The sequence below is a fragment of the Caloenas nicobarica genome, chromosome 17 (assembly GCF_036013445.1).
Source record: "Caloenas nicobarica isolate bCalNic1 chromosome 17, bCalNic1.hap1, whole genome shotgun sequence".
In the NCBI taxonomy this organism is placed as follows: Eukaryota; Metazoa; Chordata; class Aves; order Columbiformes; family Columbidae; genus Caloenas; species Caloenas nicobarica.
The window spans coordinates 9,243,374-9,265,916 of NC_088261.1; positions in this window are offsets into that span (position 1 = coordinate 9,243,374).

Here is a 22,543-nt window from a genome sequence, read left to right on the forward strand (position 1 = left end):
TCCTGCAGTGGTAAGAAACTATTTTCCATGAGACACAATTGCATCATTTGATCTTGAGGCAGAAATACAACCTCGTATGTCATTAATAGTGGGCAAAAATACAAAATTTTCTTGTGCTTTCAGGAGCATGTTACTCCTTTTAGTTTGATGTATCAAAAAATAAGTTTGAAAAGTTCGGTGAACTTCCTGATGACTGATGAACTTTTGCACATCCCTGTAGTTCAGACAGGGTCACGGTTATATCACCTGCAATGGCAAAGCCTCTTAACAACTCCCCTTTGTTTCTTAACCATGGCATAGTTAACAAGAGCAAAACTAAAGTTAGAATTTTAGGTATTTGCAAAGTTGCCTCAATAGACTTTCATTTCTATTTGGGCTGAAACTTCATTCATTCTGAATAATGGAAACAATGTTCAAAGGATACTTTTTCCCCTAGCGTTATACTTGCTTAATAGTCCTTTACTTGTGATTTTGTGCATTAACTCTGTACAAAGGTCTCCTTTAGGTTAAAAAAAAAAAAAAGTGTTTTAACATTTAAAGCAAAGATAAATAATACTGTACTGCTGGGCAATTTTCAAAGCCACATTAAAAGAGGATCATAGGGAAAAGAGACATCTGTTACAAAACCACTACATGGCTCCTTCTCTGTGCTCTACAATTCTGCTAAGATACTCTTTCAATCCAGCCATTTACAGCAACTCTCTCGGTAACATCAAATCAGGCTTAATAGTGTGGATTAAATGTTATTTCCTTCTCTAATTGACAGATCAGGTTTGGTTAATCTTGACCCTTACATCGGTTCCATAGAAGTTAAATTATACTGATATGAAAGCGTTAAGAATATTGGGGAAGCCGTACGAAAAATGTCAATTTTCTTGGTGGATCACAACCGCAAAGAACATCTGTCTGCGGCACGTATGGGCAGAGGATGCAGGTTTTCGGAATTGCTGACTAAAAGCAACGCAAAACATCACAGGCTAGAATTCAATACTGTTAACACTTAAATGTTTGTGAAACCTTACTCATGCAAACAAGCCCTATGGATGGATTTGAAAGATCATGGAATAGTCTGGGTTGAATGGAACTTCCCAGCTCCCCCAGTGCCACCCCTGCCATGAGCAGGGACATCTGCACCAGCTCAGGTGCCTCAGCCTCCAGATGTGCATCAGCTGAGCATTCCCAGTATCAGGTCTATCATGACAATCACATTGGTCCATCCACCACCTAAAAACAACCCTACAACCCAAAGAGTTACCTTTAGGGTCAAACCCACAAGAGATTCTTTCTCTGCCATTTCAGCACCCTCCTGGAGAGAACACTGGGAGGAATCCACCTCTATTGTCATACTACCCAAGTGTTTCTCAAGGGCTACACAAACCAAACTTATAAAGTAGTGCTCAAGTAAAGATTCTCCCCAAACCACCACAGTTTGTGCAAAAAAACCGCTTGGGTCACCTGCTGCAAGTACTCTGAAATAAGAAAAATAAAACATCTAACTCCATAAAGAACTATACAGGACTACGTATTGGTGAACATTTGGCCTCTCATACTGGGTAAATTGGCCTGAGGTTTAAGAGGAGGCTCCTTACAGGACCACACTCGCCAAGTCAGCACTAAAAGTCTCTCAATGCCTTTCAGGTTTGCAGTCCTGAAGTGTGTTAGAGGTGGGTTTGCTCCTTTAAAACATAAAGATCAGACCATCCAAAGTTGTTTTCCAGACACTGTGCTCCAAAGCCTGGAAGCTTCTAGGTTATCTAACCTCAGAATTTATTCCACCAGCTTCCCTGTGTGAGTATGCACGTGTATGCATGTGCTTAATACACATATTAAATTTTAAATAGATTGCTTTTAACTAATCACATCAAGTGGCATTTGTGCAATGTAAATATTTGCTTTGTTCCTTCAACACTCTTTCAATTACACTGAAAATTTCAGAGAAATAAAATTACAGCAGGCTGAATATTAAGAGGTGGGGAGGGAAAAGAGCTAGAAACTAAGCTTCAAAGGGAATTCTACACTTTGATTTTAGTTTGCATATTCCAAATGCTCACATGTTGCTACGCAGATGTCAAACCAGGAGGTAGGTAATAAAGCAGGTTCCTTTAAGACAAAAAAAGAATATATTTTAAATTATCAAATCAAACCATATTCCAACTGTGACAGAAGTAAATGACATATTATTAGATCCTCCCTGAACCTCATTGAACCATCTCTTTCCATCGTAGCAGGGGTCTGTCAGCCACGCAGGCCCTTGCCAAAAATAAAGAAAGAATGGCAGCGTTCCCCATCTGCTGATGAGTCCAATCTAAGGAAAGACAAAACACTGCTTTTATTTAGCTCTGTTCCAATTATTGTCAGGCGATACAAACAGTCATCATGACACGCAGCCAGGTTTATTCATGTGCCCAGCAAGCCAGGCCAAGCATAATAAAGAGATTACACACTCTGTTTGGAATACAGGCAACTTGGAATGGCTCTTATTAAAACTTAGAGCAGGAGAAATATTGGGTAGTAGATGTAGGTATCACACAGAAATACATTTGGCTCAAAAACACAACACATGGCATCCTCAGTGAATGAGGGCAACTATTATTTCAGCATAACAGGCCTGCATTTCTGTCCTTGCCAAAAGAAAAGCTTGGAAAAGCACAGAGCACATGGCACTTCAAGCTTATAAGAGAGAGAGACTGGCAAGAACTTTACAGAGTATGAGGAAAAAATAAAAACGGACCCTTGTAAATTATCTCTCCCCATGAAAGACAGCTCCTCATAAAACACCAGCAGTCTGTGCTGAAGTGGCCTTGGAAGAAAAAGGGCTCTTAACATCAAGAAAGGGGACAGAAGGGGCAACAGTAAGGCTCTGCCTGATTTTGGGGTTCTTCTGCTTCTTGCTGGCATTAACCTCCCCACCAGGCATGATCAGAGACCTGGGAAACCCACTGAGGACAAAGAGGTTGCTGATGTGCTAGAATTGTGTGATATCAAGTTTTTTTATTTTATCACTCACCATATTTGACCACAATCCTAGGAGGGGTGACAGGTCTTTGGGGTTTGGCTTTATGCTCTCTAAGATAATAATAATACAGTGCGATGCAGCCAGGAGAGATCAGCGCTCAGGGCCTCCTGGGTCCCACGATCCAGGAATTTCTGTTCAGCCTGGACGATATTTGTACTTCTCAAATGTGCACTGGAACAGAGATGTCAAACATCCTGAAAAATCTGGTAGGTTTGAGAGCTCTAAATTTCCAGAAGATTAATTTCACCCTAATTTCTCATTCTCAGGAATTATCTTTCCAACCAGCTAAGTAATGACTCTGATTACAATTCAATTTAATACAAACCCTGCAGAATCCCCACACATACTTGGAACAGGAAAGGGAAACACAGTTATCTGAGATTCTCCATTCACTCAGATCACAAGTCAGCCGAAACCTGGGCATAAATGTCTCTCACCAGTGCTCACAAGATGGTGTCGGAACTGATGCCAAAAATTCAGCAGCTTTATCATCTGCAATTTTTTCCTACTGACAAAGTATTCTACAGAGCTGTATTTCAATTCTGATTCCATATGTCACCTTGATTTCTGATCAGGGCTTGAACATAAAAAAATTATAGCTTGCCTCAATGGTCCAATAAAAAAGGATCATTTCATTTTACATATCAACATTTATTAGTCTCAATCACTTCAGAAATATAATCATCATAGTCCCTTTCACTGAGAACAGCTCTTCCCCCCACACTCATCCTGGGGGCTCCTCCATACAGATTTTCCTTTTATTTCTGAAGGTGGCACGTTGTTCCACAGCTCGATCTGCCATCATGCATTACCAAGAAAAAGAATTAATTTTAAAGGGTTGGTGGTTTTTTTTCTATTCCCAATACCCTCACTCTTTAATATCACTATTATTTCCTTCCCTCTCCCCCAGATAAAATTAACTAAAAAGTCAAAGGCAGGGGAAGTTTGAAGTCCATTCCAAACTCTGTATTTCACAGATGTTTCACTTTCAGATGGGGCCAATTGTATTTAAGCAGAGCACAGCACAGCTGGCTACAGCACATGCCCCACAAGGACACAAGCTCCGGTTGGAAAACATCGATACTTAAATTAATCTTGGTTTTCAGAATCACTAGTCATATGTATCGTTTTACACTCTTTCAGAATCTTCCCAAAGAAATTGATCCAGCCTTCCTACCGACAACCCAAGATAGACAGGATGCTGTTTTCACAACGACTTTTGCAAATCCCATCAATACTGGAATAAAATCAGAAAAAACAAGGCAGCTTTATTGATTTACACATTAAAATAACATCTGCTTTTTGTGCATGTGCAGTCTCCCATGAGTGATAATTGGACTTTTAAAGGGAATCTAATATTGAACCTAGAAGTATTACCCATCAGTTCTCCTTCCCCTTTTCATAATCGCCACAAAAGATTAGCGATAACACGCCTAATTAGTGTGGAGTGATGTAAAAATCACTGCCTGGACCGAAACACAGTGCGCACAGCACCTGAGCTGCTCGTTAACTAGAGATCATTTCAGTCAGACCTGGGATCTTCGTGTGTCTGGATACGCAACTGCAAGGTGGACATTTGTAAGACTTCACACTGTAAAACTTCTTACTGAAAACCTTGTTCTCACTAAAGACATTTGGACCAATTCTATTACTTCCATTAAAACATTCGATCATTTTCACTCAATAGGTGTCCTTGTAATTCAAGCCACCTCAGCTCAAAAGAATTTTATCTCAGCAGAGACTAATGTAAGTTTTGCATGAAATGGAACAGAAACAAAACAAAACTCATTCCCCATTTTCCAAGGATAACCTTCCAGCTTTATAAGGTAGAGAAGAAAAGTTTAAGGATCATACTTTAGCTACACCTAGGTTTCTAGGCAAAGTAAAACTAAGATAACTAACCACATAGTTTTGCTTCACACATTGCTATTATCTCCAAAATTCACATAGTCTGCAGGAAGTATTTGCTAAAAAGTACACCAACCCATCAGCCACGAATCTGGAGTAGATCCTGAGGACTGGAATAAACTGTACGTGCTACATACATCACTCCAGCCAACACTCAGCAGAAAATACAACTTCATGATAAAATAAGCCAAGGAGTTTCATATACTTTTTTCTTTTTTAAATACAGGACAAGTGCAGGATGCTGAGCACTTGTGTTCAAAGCAAACTCCTCGTTAGTGGTGTCCAGGCAGAGCCGCGCGGGAAAGCAGCAGCGCCCAGGCCTGCGCCAGCCACAGGTCACCAGCCGGGGCCCCCAGCGCTGGCTCAAAGACTCCACAACCACCTTTCCCTGCACAACTGTGTCCGTGCCAGAGCCACAAACTCAAGCACCTCCTGACTCACGGCGGGTAGGAAGGACACGGCAGGATGCACGAAGAGGCGCCATCTGTTTGTGGACGGAGGCGGGCAGCCCCACGCCAACGAGGTGAAGGCAGCGGCCGTCAGGTTCCTGAACTCCAAGCATTTTATGGAGAGACGACACTTTACATACTGCAGGTCTTGTCCCATTTTAATTTATGCTGCCTTTATTTAGCAGGGGAGAGAGCACCACTACTCCAACGCATAGCAGACTACTCAGATACACTAATCTTAATTATGAATTTTGACAGCAATCTTGTCAATCTCATGTCAGCCACTTTGCCAAATACCCTCCTGCACTAACTCCCGAAGCGTTGGCTGCTCTGCGAAGGGTCCATGTGTGCAGGCGGCTCCTTCCCCTGCTCTCCAGGCTCTGTCATGGTTCATGTCCCATAAATACAGAGCAGCGGTTTGTTTTTCCTACAGTCCTTGCATTGTCGTCACACAACAGGTGCCCCCACATCACTGCACAGTGACCGAGCCACCACAAGGCCAGAAAAGCGGCTGCCACAGCAGATGACTGTCACGTTTTGTAATGTACCTGCAAACAGGATTACAGTGGAACTGTGCTGTTTGCATTTCCTCGTAGGTTCACGAGCAGGCCTGTGAGCACAATTTAATTTTTAAAAAAATCCACAAGCTAAAGACTCTTGCCTGGGGAGCGCTGCCATTCCCTCAGGAGCTGTGGCCTACGGAAAGCAGTACAGTGACAAACTCGCCCTCCTTGCTGCCCCAGTGCCGCTCGCTCACATGAGGAACATTTTGCCACTGGTTCAAGTGGTGGCAGAATCAGTGCCAAGGAAGTAACTTCTTCTTTGAAACCATACTGTTTAAGGGAGGCTGGCATGATGCAATGTAAGGGGACAAAAGGAAACAGGCAGTTGGTTTTATTTATTTACACATGGGTGCGTACATACGTGCATATATAGTTTTCCCAATACATGCTATGGATGTGTACCCTCCTTCCAGATCCATTTAAGTAAGACTCTAGTTTACATGAGATCTTCTCTGTTCAGGACAGTATTTAAACTCATAGCTTTACACTTCAGCAAAAGTCTCTGATTACTTAAAAAAAAAATCCAACAACATGCAAACACCACAGTATCAGCCCCCAGAAAAACAAATAAATTAAGTTAGCCTTTAGCCAGCAAGAAGAAAATGAAGATACAATTGCTGAAACCTCCTCTCCAAAAAAAAGGAAAGGAAGTAAACATGAACAAAGAATGAAAGTATGTCAGTTTTATCTGTCCAGACTATTAATTTCCCTGTGAAGGTCAGCAGAGAGCACGGTGCCTCCTACAGACCCTGGTACAGACACACGATCTCTGCTGGCTCTGAGGTCCCCAACAGCTTTTCTCACCGACTCGAGTCACTCAGAAGCAAGAACAGTGCTGTCAAATGCAAGTTCACTTACTGCTAAACTCAGCCAACAAATTGCTTGTTTCTGACAGATGTTCCTGTTTAAAATCACTAGGAACCGTATGGATCATTCCACCTCATCAGTCTCAAGAGCCAGCCCAGCAACTCTAAGAGCCAGAAATTTGCCAGGAACAAATGAAAAACTTAATTAGATCAACAGACAAAATTTGGATCAAGATTAGAGGATGTGACATGACAATGGGATTAGACTATTAACAAGACATAACAAGGTTTGGCTATTTATCATTTCACAATCAGTTTTCACAGTACAAAAAGGAAGCACTGGCAAATCAGCATGAAAAATGCAGACATGAGAATATCCTTGTTTGAGTTTAGTGTGTGTTCCCTTTTGATGCTAAGCTCTATGGAACCGAACAGTCTATTCCTAAAGAAAAAACACTGCGATACCAGAAGGAACTAAGAATTGGAGACATAACAATGGAAATAAAAATAACAAAATCCTTAGAGCCACATACTGGTAGTTGCAGGTGTACAAAAAGGCTAAAAATAAATAATTGCAAACACACAGTTTGGAACTACACATGTGGAAAAGCTAGTGCAGACAAACATCTGGATAGACCTTGCAATGACATGGACATTTTTGTCTTCTCCACCTCTGTTCCAATGGAGTATAAAAATACTACAACAATGAGGTCAAAAACCAAACCCGCCCCACCGATGCTTCCCCCCTCCTGCGAGGCTGCCTGTGGGACTGAGCAGGGTGTAAAGGGGTGGCCAAGCCAAATGAATCTCAACTTTCTGCCACCCTAGAGAGCATCAGTGACAGCAGAGCTGAACACCGCACACCACGGTCGGACAGCAAAGCTCCATCTCCTACCAGCTGGTGCCTTCGCACAGTGCCCAAGGGATGCCTGGGGTGCTTTGCTCCAATGACAGACAGGTCACAAGAGCTCTCTGTGGTTATTTAGGCCAAGCAGAAACCGAGCCTGACTCTCAACAGCCCTTTTGTCCTGTTTCTGCTCAGATATTCTGCACCTTCCGCCTCTGCTCCCACATCTGGAAGCCGAGCACGGAACCAAACGGAGCAATCGTCCTTCAGCACAAAGCTCACCTGGTTACCACCTCCTGTGTCATAAACGAAGCCACTCGGGTCTGCCTGGAGGAAACTCGTTTCCTCCAAACGTTCTCTCCCTGCTCACCCAGGGAACAGAGATGCAGACATTGCGCTGCGTGTTTTACACACAGCAAAGCAATTTAGTCCCATCCCAGGGCAAACCCAAGTTGGCTTTAGTAAAGAAGTTATCACCAACTTATTTCTGTTTCTAGAATCAGTCACAAGGGCCTGGTCAGATACAAGAATACTGTTTTTTAAAAGAAGGAAATTAAACCACAGAGCACCGCAGAAAAATTTTACAGATAGTGACACATGGAGCTATACCCCTACAGCACCAGCAAGAAAAAAAAAAAAAAAGAATTAAAATGCTCCACACATGTGGCTCTTCACTCTCTGCCTACTAAGGTGCGTTTTGCTTTGGATTTGGATTGCAAACTGAAGTTTTGAGCAACTTTTTGGTCTAAACGTGGGCAGCATCTAGTGCAATGGAAGTCTCAGGTCCCATGTGGAGGGGCTGTTGCCCGCAGCGAGTTCCCAGCCATTCCCAGCACCGGGGACCCCGGCTCCGCACTCCCCCAACGCAGCAGCGTCCCCAGAACCTGCTCCAAGTCCCAGGGAGCAGCAATCCCAACCTACTCAGCATTCTCTGACTCAGGAAGTTTAAGAGAGATTACAGGAGTATTTACAGTTTATGACTAACCAAACTGCAACACCAAGCCAAGTAATTACGTTATGATACGCTATAAAATATAAAAGTTTCTAGGACCTTGTATTATGTGGAAGCACCTGTAATGGGGGGAAAAAAAAGAAAACAACCACACAACCAAAAAAACCCCCCACACATTCACAGCACAATAACTGCAACCTTGATTGCCTGGATTTAAAAGCTTATTTCGGAGCACAGTTGATGTCAATTAAATGAGCATGTGTGTTCCAGCCCAAGGTGTGACTAACAGGGTGGCATTTACATGGTCACACAGCTGCCAGCTGGGGATGGTTTGGGCTGGAGATAATACATGGGGAACAGCAAGGAGGGAGAGACAAAAGATGAAGTTTTCCCCTCAAACTGCTTCACCACATCCTCAACTTTAAATACATTACTAGTTTCAATTAAACATCTGTGTCAGCGTTGACAGCAATAAAAGGATACACTGCAGCAGCAACATACATACACTTAAGTACACTGTTTAATCCTTCCATACCATTTAAAAAAAATAATTCCTCTTCGTCAAATTAAGGATGGCTTTTTGATACAATTAGCTTTTCACCTGGAGCTCTGGTGGTCCTGATATGAAAGGGATCTAGATACACATCAGTTGTCGTTTAAGTTCTGCATTTAAAAAAAGAAATAGATAAAAAATAAATCCTTCCTCTCAAGCTCATCTTCTCACAAATCCTATTAACAAGAGATATTCTGAGATAATTACAACAAGGCACCAGCATCTCTCCTTTCTTCAGTGACTTTTGATATTGTACATCATTCATGCCAATTGAGTAGCAGTCCTGCCAGCGCTAGCACCTATAAATACCATTTTAATTTGTCTATTGCCCTTCAACTAAATATTGCCTTTTTTTTTTTTTTTTTTTTTTTAAAGGAGGCATGCACATGGATGAAATGAACAGGAGTTAAGAGGGAAACTATGAGAAAGACACATCTGGGTCACGGATAGGTTCTGCACAGCCACACCAAGCTGTGCCTCTGCTGTTCCACACAGACGGGACCGAGTTCTGCAGGACCCACAGAAACCACCACTGACACAGGCTTCAAAGCAGATCCATGGTTCGCACCTCTGCTTTCGGACAACTTCGGTATTTCAGGTCTGCAAACCCACCTGACATCTACTGTAGTAGGAGGTAAGAGACCATTAGTAACTGTAAATCATTCCTCACATTCAAGAATAAGCAGTTAGAGCAGTAAACAAAACTAAACTCACATGTGCCGCTAATAAAAACTCCTACAGAGCTAAAACATTCCAAGGACATCCCAAAGGTAGGAATTTTAATTTCCTCCAACTGTTGTTGAGAAGATTATGACAAGCGTTTTACATCAACGCGGTTTCGGGGTCGCAGGTTTTTGTCTCTCATGTACTTGCCCTCTGCACTGTGATAAATGCCACCGATTGACAGTTTCGCTGCTTTCGATGCATAGCACACAAATATCTTCATCAGAAAAAATACAGTAGCCTTTTTATAATCATTGTAGCTCATGACAGCAAAACCTGCTAAGAAAAGCTTCTACAGTTAACAGCTTAAATGTGACAGTTTTAGCAGCCACACACGTACCCAGTGTGGTTCCATTTCCCCCGTAGATGTGTTTCTGATCCTAGGTAGGCAAAGCAGCTCATTTGTCCTAATTCTGCACCAGTGCATGCGAGTCTCCTTCAATCTCAATTAGCTAGTAGGAAATTTATTTAGAAAGCTGACAGGAACTATTTGGGGGATTAATGATCACTGATTTATGAATATTGAGCAGCATTTCAATAATCCAAGCAGAGTAATCACTTGTAGCTGAAGCCAGTTCTCCCAACCATTATAGTCTGTAGCAATCACTCAAAGGCAGTTAAATGATTCTGATTTATGACCTTAACCTACAGGGCCCAGTACATTTGCTCTATCAGTGTGTAAATTCTAAAAACGCAATTCCCTGCACCTCTAGAGAGCCAATTTAAGTCAACATTATGCATGAGCCGAGCATGCTTGAATTCTCAGATCTCTTATTTCACTCATTAAATTTGCACTGAACATCTTGCAATTAAAATTTCATATAGATTTTTTCTTATGATTGACATTTGGCCTTGGCAAAATGAGTTTAAATTTTGTTTCTCTAAAGATTTAGAAGGAGATAGATTGATCTAGACATTGTTTTCTGCAAGATGATGATGATGGAGCACTAATGCTTTTATTAGCATTTTGAAAAGCCTCCCTTTTTGCTGGAAGACTGTCTATCAGTAATAAATGAAAGCAATTCAGTAACCAAAGCCAAAGCTCCAGCTAGTACAGCAGCATCGAAAGCAATGCTGCGCATAGTCTTCATGTGAACCTTTCCTGGTTTTAGGCCAACATCTTTAACTGGGGTGGAACAAATTGGGCCTTCCAGTACAAACCAATATGTGCTCATCTACCATGAATAAACAGCAGTTCTATCATATGATTTTGAAAATAGGCCCAGGACAACTAAAAAGAACAGAAAAGTACTAAAGTGATTTCACGTCCTGATCTGAAAAGGTGAAGTGTTTGGATTGATGCAAGCACTAGATCTGTTGTGCTAAAAATCAGGCAAGTCACTTATTTTATCTCATGTTTTGTCCCTTGGGCAATGAGTTCAAAGGAAGAGCAGTTGTACCCTTCGGTGACCTCACGTACTTACTTACTGTTTACACCATACCTCCTATGCAGGAGAAGTGTCTGATCGGACACAGCCAGTCCACACATCAAGGAGCTCACAACACAGGGACAAACACAATGACTGAGCGAGCGAAAAAGGAGAATTTCTGCCTGAATTCACCAATGCCTTAACAGGACCGCAGTGTTACGAGCCCACGGACAGAAAGTACTACACAGTACTGCTCAAGGAAATACAAGGTCTTCTTGTAGAAATGCAGCTGACACGATGATACGTCAACTTCATGTAGGACTTGGAGCATTAGGGTCATGTCCGTAATAAAGAACCATGTCCAGGCTGCAGCAGACATGCTAATATTAACTTTGTACCTTAAGAATCAAAACAAGAGGAAAATGTTTCAAAAAGATAAGGATCTGACTAAAGAAAGCATCTCCTGGGTTGGAGAAACATGAGTACACGTTCACAATATCCACTTAGATCCACTGGTTGTAGTGATGATGGAAGTTGTACCGGAGAGAACATTTCAAGTGCTGTTTCCCAACCTGATGGCCAAAAGATTATTCCCATGTCAGCGCAGGTAGTTGCACACACACAGCTGAACAGAACCCAAGTGCTCATGTCACAGGAACATTTAACACACTGCAGGTTGGCATCCGAACACGAGGAAGAATGCTTAAAACCTACATATATATCACTTGCAGTTTAAGCACTCTTCATCACAACCAGCTGAGCACAGTATTTGACTTTCAGCAAATTATAAGCAAAGGAAATCAGTAAAAATTTGTCTCGCTATGGGAAGAGATCAATAGTGTACCTAAAGGAAAAATCCAGTGTACTAGACCCACAGAATATCAATCTTGCATCAGTACCCAATGCATATTTTACTGCAGAATAGTGAAGTCTTTACAGTCACAGCATAATTACACTAACATTCCAGTATTTTAAATATCGGCTCTCTGAAATGAAATTTTGTTTCCATGTCCAGTCAATAAATCTGTCTCATCTCAGTGATGAATAGAGCTTAGTGAACAATTTGTTATGAATAATTTATTCACTGCATTTCACCTTTCATCTCTCTTTGAACGTTTTGTGAACTTCTGGAACGTATTCGTTACACAAAACTGTTCACAAATAACTCACTCTTGCAGACCACATGTCAATAGTTCACTGAAAATATTCAATATATATTGGCCACTTGGTTCCATTTCTGAGGTGTTGTACCTGCTCCATCGCTGGCTGGGCTCAGTTACACCCAGCTGCATCCTCAGTTGGTCAGACAGCTGCAACTCAAGGTCCGTCTCCAACATTTAAGCTTGAAATGTACATTATGGATCATTTCTCCCATTTCAGGACCTAAAGAGGATCCAGCTGTGCTCAAGGCCCTACTGTTCTAAGTGCTGCATAAAGACTGACCACAAGAATTGAAGGTCTCAGTAGGCAAGACAATGAGATTTGCCACCAAACTCGTCTACTGTTAGGAAATTCAGACAAAGTAAGTATTACTTCACTAAGTTCAGGCAAAGAGAATCGGTAGTAGAGAGAGCGCACAAGCTTACAAATACGGTTGTTTTCCCACCCTAACAACCAGAAAAGGCGGCAAAGCTGTGAGAACTTCCCAAGGTGTGCCAGTTGAGCTAGCTGGGAACTTCCCAATGAATCATTTTTTGTAGAAGCAAAGATTTCTATCCCTTCCTGCACAGAACATTTTCTTGTCATTTTGTGCTGCAAAAAGCAAAATTTTCCAGTCTGAGCTCTGAAGGAATTATTACATTTAGAGCTGGATAGACCCAACAAAAATAAAACAATGTCCCAAATGTTTTATTCTGCATCAGTTTAATAAACCATTACATTACAGGTCCGGTTAGTTCAAAACAGTTTTCTCCTAGAGGCACCTCACCCCTTCCCAACCTCCTAGAAAATAAAAAAGCCATCACAACAATGCAGATTTTGAGGAAAGATGAGCTGTATTGTCCAGACACAGCACTGAACCCACAGGGACAACAAATCCCGAAGCAGAGAGGCTCCTGTAGGCAATTTGTCACGACAAACCAAGTCCATTTAATATCATGCTATATCATGAGAAAATGCTTTGGTCCAGATCAGCACATTGGAATCTAAGGCTCCAAATGCATCACCAAATTAATTTTCAATAGCGGTGCTATTAAAAAGTTAGTAAATGCTGCTCACTGATGGTATACGGTACACGCGGTCTGTATTATAACAACAGCAAGATTTATAGAACTGTAAAGAATAATTCTTTAGCTTCACATACTTGTATAATTATCTTAAAAATTGAAATGTCATCAATGATACAATGTGGTCATAAGTAATTAACCACCTAATTAATATCTAGAAATCCAAAGTAATTAATGCTCAAATAAAATTGTCCTTCGCAGCTGAATTTCAGTAGTCCATGAACCTAAGCAATGCCAAAAGTGGAAGAAATTAAGAGATGCTGAGCACTTTTTCTGGGGATTTACAGTCTGAAGCAAAAAGGAGCAGCAGGATGGAAGATGCCATGACGATTAGTGTTCTGTTTAATCAATGGTGAGATGCCATCAGCAAGAGATGGCAGGTGTCACTTTGCTATGTTAGAACAAAGTTGGGTTTGGAAAGAGGCAGATGAGGATGATCGGGAACGCAGGAGTTCCAGCAGTACTGGGAAAACCTTTGCCTATGCAGAAAACATACAATTAAAACCACATGTCAATAAGAAAAAGTGGGGGGAAGAAACGTTGGAAAGTCTCAAACATAAGTTGAGGAAGTCATATTTGTTCTCCTGGCCAGCACTGTATAAATATTGGGTGAGGAAAAGCACTAGCACCGTATTGCATGGAATCCAAGCATTCCCATATTTAAAGATCACAAGTTGTAGCCTGTCAGGGAGAATTCAATGCATTTTCAAGTATTATCAAGCTTTTCAATAAAACACTAGCCATTGAAACTTGTCATCCTATAGTCACAAAATAACAAACTAACTGAACAATCATTATTGGCATTTTCTGTATGTTCAGTGACAATGTTCTGCGACAGGTTAAGACAAATTGCTGCGTTAAAAGCAACCAAAAAATATATTGTAGCACGATTCTGAGGTCAGGCATTGCAGGGAGCTCCCATATTCAAGTAAAAGTGCTAGAGAATTATTAATGCCAAAATTTACATAGGCCCTTAAATAAGATTTGTCACCATGAATTCTAAACCTTAGATTAATGGGAGAACTAAGTTTAGTTGCACGGTAATATTCTGTACTTGGAAAAAGCTCCGTGTGTTGCATATTGAGTGGGAGTCACCGACAACGTGCACACACGACTGGAGAAGCTGAGCGAGGCCACGCGCAGGATCTGCACAAACCGAGGTCCCAGTTTAACCCAGAACTTGATGCACTTTTGCTCCGGTTAATTAAAACAATTAAGCACTTGCTTCAGGTTGGTGCCTACTGAGCACACCTGAGCACATACTCACGTCTAAGCACTCCCATGGTAACATCCATGTCAAGGGCTATAAACACATGCATAAGTGACCTGATGAGATGATTTTCTGCCCTGGGTGTTGCCAGAGGCCTCTCCTGGTGGGTCATGGCAGGACCTGGGACATGCTAACCTCGACCTCCCACACACGCAGAACTTGTCATAGACTATCGACCACCAACAACCTCTTCTCCTTCAAATACTGGTCTCTTAAGAAGGGCTGGCTGAAGATGCACGTCTGGCTTTTACAAACATTGTGTATTTATTTCATGTCAAGTTTTTCCGGTATGGCAGACAGTCAATCTCAGTAATTTCTTCCCTCTCCCACTACAGAAGAATGAAAGAATTCCATTCTTTTTAATTTTTGAGGGTTTACGGCAATTTCTACAAAACTGTATTAATCTTTCAGTACACAACCTATTACTAGAACAACCACCTGCTCTAACTACCCAAAGGGAATGATCTTGTGCATCCAATGAATACCAGACTCAACGAGTCTGAAACTTTAGCGCACACCTCAAAAACCAAGTTTTTGTCTCTCCAAGTGTGCTCATGTGGAGACAAGCAGACAACATCTCACTGATTGCTGATGATGTTCCAGGACACATTTCTAATGCAGCTCTCAAGATTACAGAAAGGCTTTAAATCTGGCTCACTCTTGGCCCACCCAGTGAGTTTTACTGAACCACTGCCATGCTCCTTCGCCTTCCCCACCCACCCCAGCACCAGCCTGAGCGCTGGAAAGCGGCTGCCAAACAAAGCCAGACGCTGGCAGCATGTTTCGGGTGCGGAATGAGGGACTGCAGTTGATTGCAGACTTCTTCCAGTTAGATCTGGATATTTCTCAAAACTGTCAGACCACTTTACTAAGTTTCTGTCTGCTCATTTTTAATCACCACTATAATTTCAATCTTCACCTACTGCGAACAATAAATTAAAAAGAGGAGCTATATAGTCAGGAGAAGACTTTATTATTCATTTTTTTCTGATTTGAGATGTCCATAGCTTGCCATGCTGACTAATGTTCTTTGGTCAGTAAATAACACCACCTGCTGAGCCAAGTATGTGTCCAGAATGAATGTGTGCTGCTAGGTGATTCAAAAAGACCATTATTTTCCCTTTCCGTGCTTTTTCCTTAAAACAGAATTTACAGCAGCCTTGTCTCATTTCTAGGAACAGAGAATGCACCAACCACACATGGATTTGTATAACCAGTATTACACAAGCTAATTAATCCAGTCTTTGTCCCAGCACCCAGCATTGACGGCACATACAAGCATGAAATGCGCTGCATTCCACTGCCCACAGATCAAAGTCCAGAACTTGTTAGCATTTGCTCTCACTTCTCCACACCTTCTCCTTCTGCTCCTGAACTACACCAAATTCCCTCTGGGGCTGAAAAGCCTGGAAGAAGAGCACAGTACTTAATCAGTACACTTCTCAAATGCCTGCTTGACCTTGTTATTAAAAAAAAAAAAGTCACAGTCACCTGGCTCATCTCTTCACCCCATCATTATTCCACAGAAGCACAGGGTCACCGAGGCTGGAAGGCACCTCTACAGACCCTGCTCAAAGCAGTGCCACCTGTAGCAAGTCGCTCAGGTGTCCCCTCGGGGTTTGAATATCTCCAAGGACAGAGGCTCTATAACCCCTTCAGACAACCTGTTCTAGTGTTTGATCCACCTTACAGTAAAACAGGGTTTTCATACAATTAAATAGAATTTCCCACATTTCAATGTGTGCCCACTGTAGACCCATTTTGTCTGCCTTGATCAAACCTCTCTTTAAGTGACTTTTCTTTAAACTTGGGTCATTATCGGTACGAAAGGGCATGGAAAAAATTTCCGTTACGATTTATACACACACAGCACACCAGCCTGCACAGTTCAGCCATCAAACATGTTGCACACCTTGAAAAGCTGCAGCCCCGGACAGTTTCTCTTGCCCCCTGCCTATCTCCAAGAGGCTTCTAAAGGGCTTTGTCTCCTGAGCTGCTCTTGAGCAGTTTGGATCAATGCTGTTCCTCAGTCAGGTCATGGTCATTTATTATTTGCCCTGATGGCCCAAGAGGTATTTAATTTCATAACCTCTGTATGAGTCGGTGCAGAGACGAGTTAAGTGGATGACAAATGCTGCCTGTTTGCCTGTGCATTTTTAGAAGCAGGTCAGAAGTCACAAGAAAATGGAGAATATTGAAATAGACCCCACAGATGTTGCTAAACCCAACATTAGGCTTTTCCATGAAGAAAAGCTTTGTAATGATTCAATTCTTCCATCATCGGGTATAAGCAGTACTAGAATATTAACTCTGCAGTTAATAAAAGTGAGTTACACAGCTAATAGGGTCTCTGACTAAGGGCCCTTGCAAAGCTTATACCGCAAGAAACAGGGAGGTCAAAAATGCAAGCTGAAATGATTATGACGTGTACTTAGAACTGTCTCTTATAAACAGATATATCAGAAGAAAGTCATCCACACTAGTTTCTATGGTTATACGAAACAAACAAAAAACTTCAAGTATGATATTTGTTTCTACTTTACAAAAGGCAAGTCCTTCATTTCCTTCAACATTCTCACCATTTAAAATCTACTCTTGTTTTTATATGTTCTTAGCAGCTATAGATCACCCATGGCAAAACAGAAAAGAAGAAAATAATTTTAAATTAACACTTCCATTTTGTTAGGAGCCTCCCTCCCTGAACAGCATTACAAAAGAAGAAAAGAGATAGATCTGAGACTAGTAATAAATTCACATCCCCAAGTGAGACCAGTAAAATCATTTCCTATTATCCATTAAATGTCATTGAGGTTCACCATGCTCATGAACTGCACGGATTCAAGGGACAAAAGGAACAAGGCCACAGACATCCCCTCGAACACGCTGAACATGCTTCTCTACAAGGGCTCAGATCTCCCCACTCCCTGCCAAGCTTTTCTTTATAACCATCTGCCTTTTCTCTATTAACTAGGGTTTTTTACCCTGAAGAAGATTCTAAGGCTGTTCTACTTTTAAATAATAAAATAGACATTTCACAGTGGTTTAAAACATAGTGCTGACCTAATAAGATTGATTTTTCTTTGGGGAAAAGGAAAAAACAAATGCACTTCAGCAACATGTTGAAAGAGGAGGCTATAGAAATAACAGGTTACATAGTTAAAGCTTTCTGTCGGCTGGGAAATTATTTTTTTTTAATTATTTTATTAACTTCTTCTAGTGTCAAAACAGAAGAAATATAATTCCCATATCATACATTAAAAAAAGAAAAATCAGACTTTATATAATATGCACGGGTTAATTAGCAGCTGCACAACTCTGCTTCTTCTAAATCTATTTCTCATGTTTAAACACAAGGGACAGGAATATTGATTATTAAGTCCTTCAATCAAGTTCAGTACACTTTAGATGTAAACAAGACTGAAATATGCTGGAATTAGAGCTCTATCATCTACTTTTTCTTCCCATTGCTATTTTCCTTGTTGGCCGGTTCTGTTCAAAAAGCGGGGATGTCCCACTCCCACAGCTCTACTGCTAAGGAGATGGAAACAGAAATTAGGAAACAGATTGTCCTGGGCTGGTACACAGGCATCTCAGCTCAAGTGTCCCAAAATGCAATTATTTACAACCAATGCAAAATATTTGCCATTTGCTTTTCAAGCATCAGCAGGAGTCACTTAGAAATCGCCCCTCAGATTCACAACAGGACCAAGAGGCCACAGAGGAAGGGTCACAGCAGCTCTGTGTTTTCAGGATGAATTCATCCCACACCAACTCACCCGTGAGGCTGTAACAGCCCTTTGACGGCACTCGCCTGGCAGAGACAGGACAGACTCCACTCCCGTGACACCTCCGGCTCCTGGTGCAGCAGCCCCCGCCCTCCCCGAACCAGCTGTCCTGTCCTCAGCAATCTGAGCTGGTCTACACATCTGGGGCACAAAATTCCTCTTATTTGGAGTATCTACCAACTAATCAGGGACATGAACAGTCAGCTAGGCATCCAAATGCCTGTTGTTCAGGCGACTACAATTTGTGAAGTGGGGGAGAGGGGCTACAGAGTCACAGAAGAATAAAGAATGTTGTTTTATCTCTCCCCGCCTTGGGTCAAAACAATTCCTTTTAATTGCAATACACTTTGAAACTACAATGTCATTCTTCTTGAAAGGGAAAAATAGCTACTCCCCACTGAGAATTAAATGATCTATTTAAGTAATACTTTCAAAAGATACTGTAAGCTTTTAAATTATCAGCTCAAAAATGTGGCATAAATAAAACACCAGCAATGGAAAACCATGTGTAAATCATGCTATTATGCAAAGAGCTGTTGCAAGAAGTACACAAAGCAACTAGAGCATATCTTCCATCATTTGATCTTTTTTTGGTGTTCAACACAGTAGCAAATGATAAACTTAGAATAAATGGACTTACAAAAGGTGTGTGTAAGAGCAAAGCAGTCTGGAAAAGTTCCCAAGGGTCTAATGATGATGGTAAATATTTTCCAGTATAGTTTTGTTAAGGTATCTGCAGCGATTTCCTGGGTTCTCTGAAGTCAGCAAGAATTTTGCCAGTGACTTCAATGGGACCAGGGTGTCATCTCTGGACTTGCAGGGAGAAATTGGATAACGAAAGAGCACTGTCATTCATATTCACCCACACGGACAGCAGGAAAACTCATATCTACAGTTCAGATGAACCCAGGCAATGATCATATTTTAAGAAAGTATGATTCATGCAGAAGTATCCAATTACCTTCAATCTCTACTATCACTTTCAGAATAAAAGGATCGCTCAATTATCCTATAGATGCAATTTTTCATTCCTCACAAATCCAAAGTTCCACTGAGCACATAGAAGGCAAGATTTGGTCCTTTGAATACTGTGGCATTGAGGTTAATGGGAGATTTAAATGCACAAGAAATGCAGAATCTGGTCATAAGAGTATTTGAAAAAGAATTATAATAGTAATAAAAATGAAAGGATATTTATTCAAAAATGCTTCAGTATCTCATAAGTTATTTCTTTTCCGTACTCCTTTCTCAGCTGGCTCACTACTGCTTCTGCTCTCCTTCATCTTTCCTTTCTAATTCTTCTTTTAAATATTTATAAAAAATTTGCACAGATGGGGAAAAAGCCGAAGATCTGAAACAAAATTAATTTAATAAGGAAAGGACTAGAATCCCATTATTGGTTCGGGCAGCCTCTTTTCATGCTGTATATTGTAACTGGGAATAATTAATTTGAAAGCCCTTGATCTTTGGGAGCTTTTTCATTAATATTATTATTAATAATAATAGCAATTCACATTCACTTCCCTCTGGCTGTAAGTACTTGAGTGCCTCTGGGCACCTACATGCTGCCACGCCACAGCGGGCTGGATTTAAAAGCCATTTGTTTTCTTCAGTGTCCAAGGAGGGACTGCAGCACCTCTGACTGCTCGTAATGACAGCCTGGCCATTCTGCAGCAGAGAACTGCCGGCTGTGCTGTGGGTGCCCATTAGCAGGTCCCAGTTTACATGGCAGGAAAGTGCTGAAGCACTGGGCTACTTGCTTTTTTTGGGGGGTAGATGTTGCACAAGAGGAGGGGGAAGCTCTGGAGCACAGGCCCGCACCGAGAGCTGGAGCAACACTGCAGCATCTTCCTCACTTCACACATCTGTGCAACAGGCACAGCCTGAAATACAAGAGAAAACACAGTGCTGAGCTGCAAACGCACAAAGTGCCAGCGCCTCAACTGGCACACACGCCATCCAACGCTGCCAGCAGCAGCCTCAACAGATGGGGCCTGGAGTTCAGGATGGCAATTTGCCTTAGTGGGGAAAAAAACCAGATCTTGACTTCAGTCGCATCACCCAAACAAAACACTTTGCCACACTCTAGTAAGGTGCACAGTCTGCATGGTTTTTTTGACTTCAGTATTTCCATTTGTTGTTTACATTGTGATAGCAGTTATTGATGCCAGAAGGTACAGCCTCCTCTTGCCATTAGAGACGTACCCATTGTTGGTAGGAGCGGAGAAAGGGCTGCACGCGATGCAAACCATTTCCAAAACCAGCTCAGAAGGACAGCTGGCAGAGCCGCCAACCGCAGAGCACTGGAGCACCTGGCCATGGTCAGCAGCAGCTCCGGGAATCAGTGCAGTGTCCTCTGCGAGCCCTGGGAGAACACGCTCCACACTGAACTGCTCCGCTTGCTTTTAAATTTGAGGTTGTAGTGTGTCAAGCACACTGTCCCTCAATGTCTCATCCAATATTTCTTGCCACAGGGCTCTTTTCATGACTATGGCTTCTTGGTATTTGTTTTTGTCACACAAGCAGCTTTTTGCTATCTTCCTTTATGACAACCTTTCATATTGCACATCCTATTCACGCACATTCTAACACTGGCAATGCTGCCTTCATATGAAAAAAAAACTATCCTCCTTCCAAAATTTTCCATGACTATTTGCAGGTTCAAGGCTTTGGAATCTGTGCCTTCCTGCATGCCAACCTCAGCAAAGCAAAGCAAGAACCTAAAAGGCCCTCAAAGCATCAGCAGCTGCTGTAACATGGAATGGAGATAAACCTAACAACCCACCTACAAAACTCCATGCAATTCAATTTATGTTGCAGCATCCCACTCCCATATGGCAGTGTGAAAACAGAGAAAATGCAAGGCCCCTATTTCTCTTTGGGTCTCAGCCATGCAAAAAGTGAGCAGTAACATCTGGCCCCTTTGGAAGATTGAGCACGAGTTGTATCGGCAGCTTGAAAGCAGCTCCTGGACGTGTCAACTCCATGGGGCTGCAGATTCACCATCTGGGGTGTCTCCTCCAAACCACACATGAGGGGGTTTAATCTCCTATTTCCTGTCAAACATTATCCACTTCTGTCTGCTTGTGAACAACAGTTGATATAAATGCCTCATGAACACCTCTCCTCAAGTTCCTGTAGAATTGCTTTCTTCCTAACTTTAAAGACAGGAACAAAACATAACATACATTTAACTTCCAAACTGGATTCCTCAGAGGAAAGAATTCCAGCCCATCTGCCATGCATGCCTTTTTTTTTTTTTTTAAATTCATGTGCAAAATAAGGCTTGTACGTACAAACTAAAAAGGACCCCCCACACAAATAATCCCGTCTGTTTCCTGTCTAAACTATTACAAGTGAGTGCTAATTATTGAGATTACAACCCTTTATTTTAAGTAAGGCTGGAATAAACATTAGTTGTGAGCAGTTGAATCTCAGCAGTTACCTTCCTAAACGGATGCATCAGGTCAGATCAGTCCCTTTCAAATTAAAAAGTAATTTGTCCAAAGCCTGAAATTTAAATGATATAGACTTATTTTGTACTGAATAATATGCTCTCAGATGTAACACACTCCAGTAAGTTAAAAACACAATAGCAGATATGCAAAACATCGTGGTGAATCGAGACAACCCAACTCTAACTCTCCAAGTTTTGAGGACAGTATAAGCAGCAGTTGGTGGAGGTTCCTATGATTTCAGAATAGAAATATAAGTTGTTTCTTTGACTGTATTTTAATTCTTTGGATACTCAATTCCCAACCAGATGAGACATCTGTAGCATTAGAGCCTAAACTGAAATAGCAAAGACAAAGTAAGACAACAACACCCACACCCAACACCCCCCATAAGCAAAAGTCCCCATGGGAAAGTTCACCAGAGGGAATTCCAAAAGGAATGGGTGGGGAATGGGAAGGATAGCGAGGCGTTGGCTGGGACATTTTCCATCTCCTGAGCAAGCACACAAACCTCCCTGAACAACATAATTTAGGTATTCACTTGATCTACCTTTTGGTGTCTGAATCAGTATGAAAGTCCCGGTTAATCCCTCTAGGCAGGCAATCAGCAGCAATTAATTG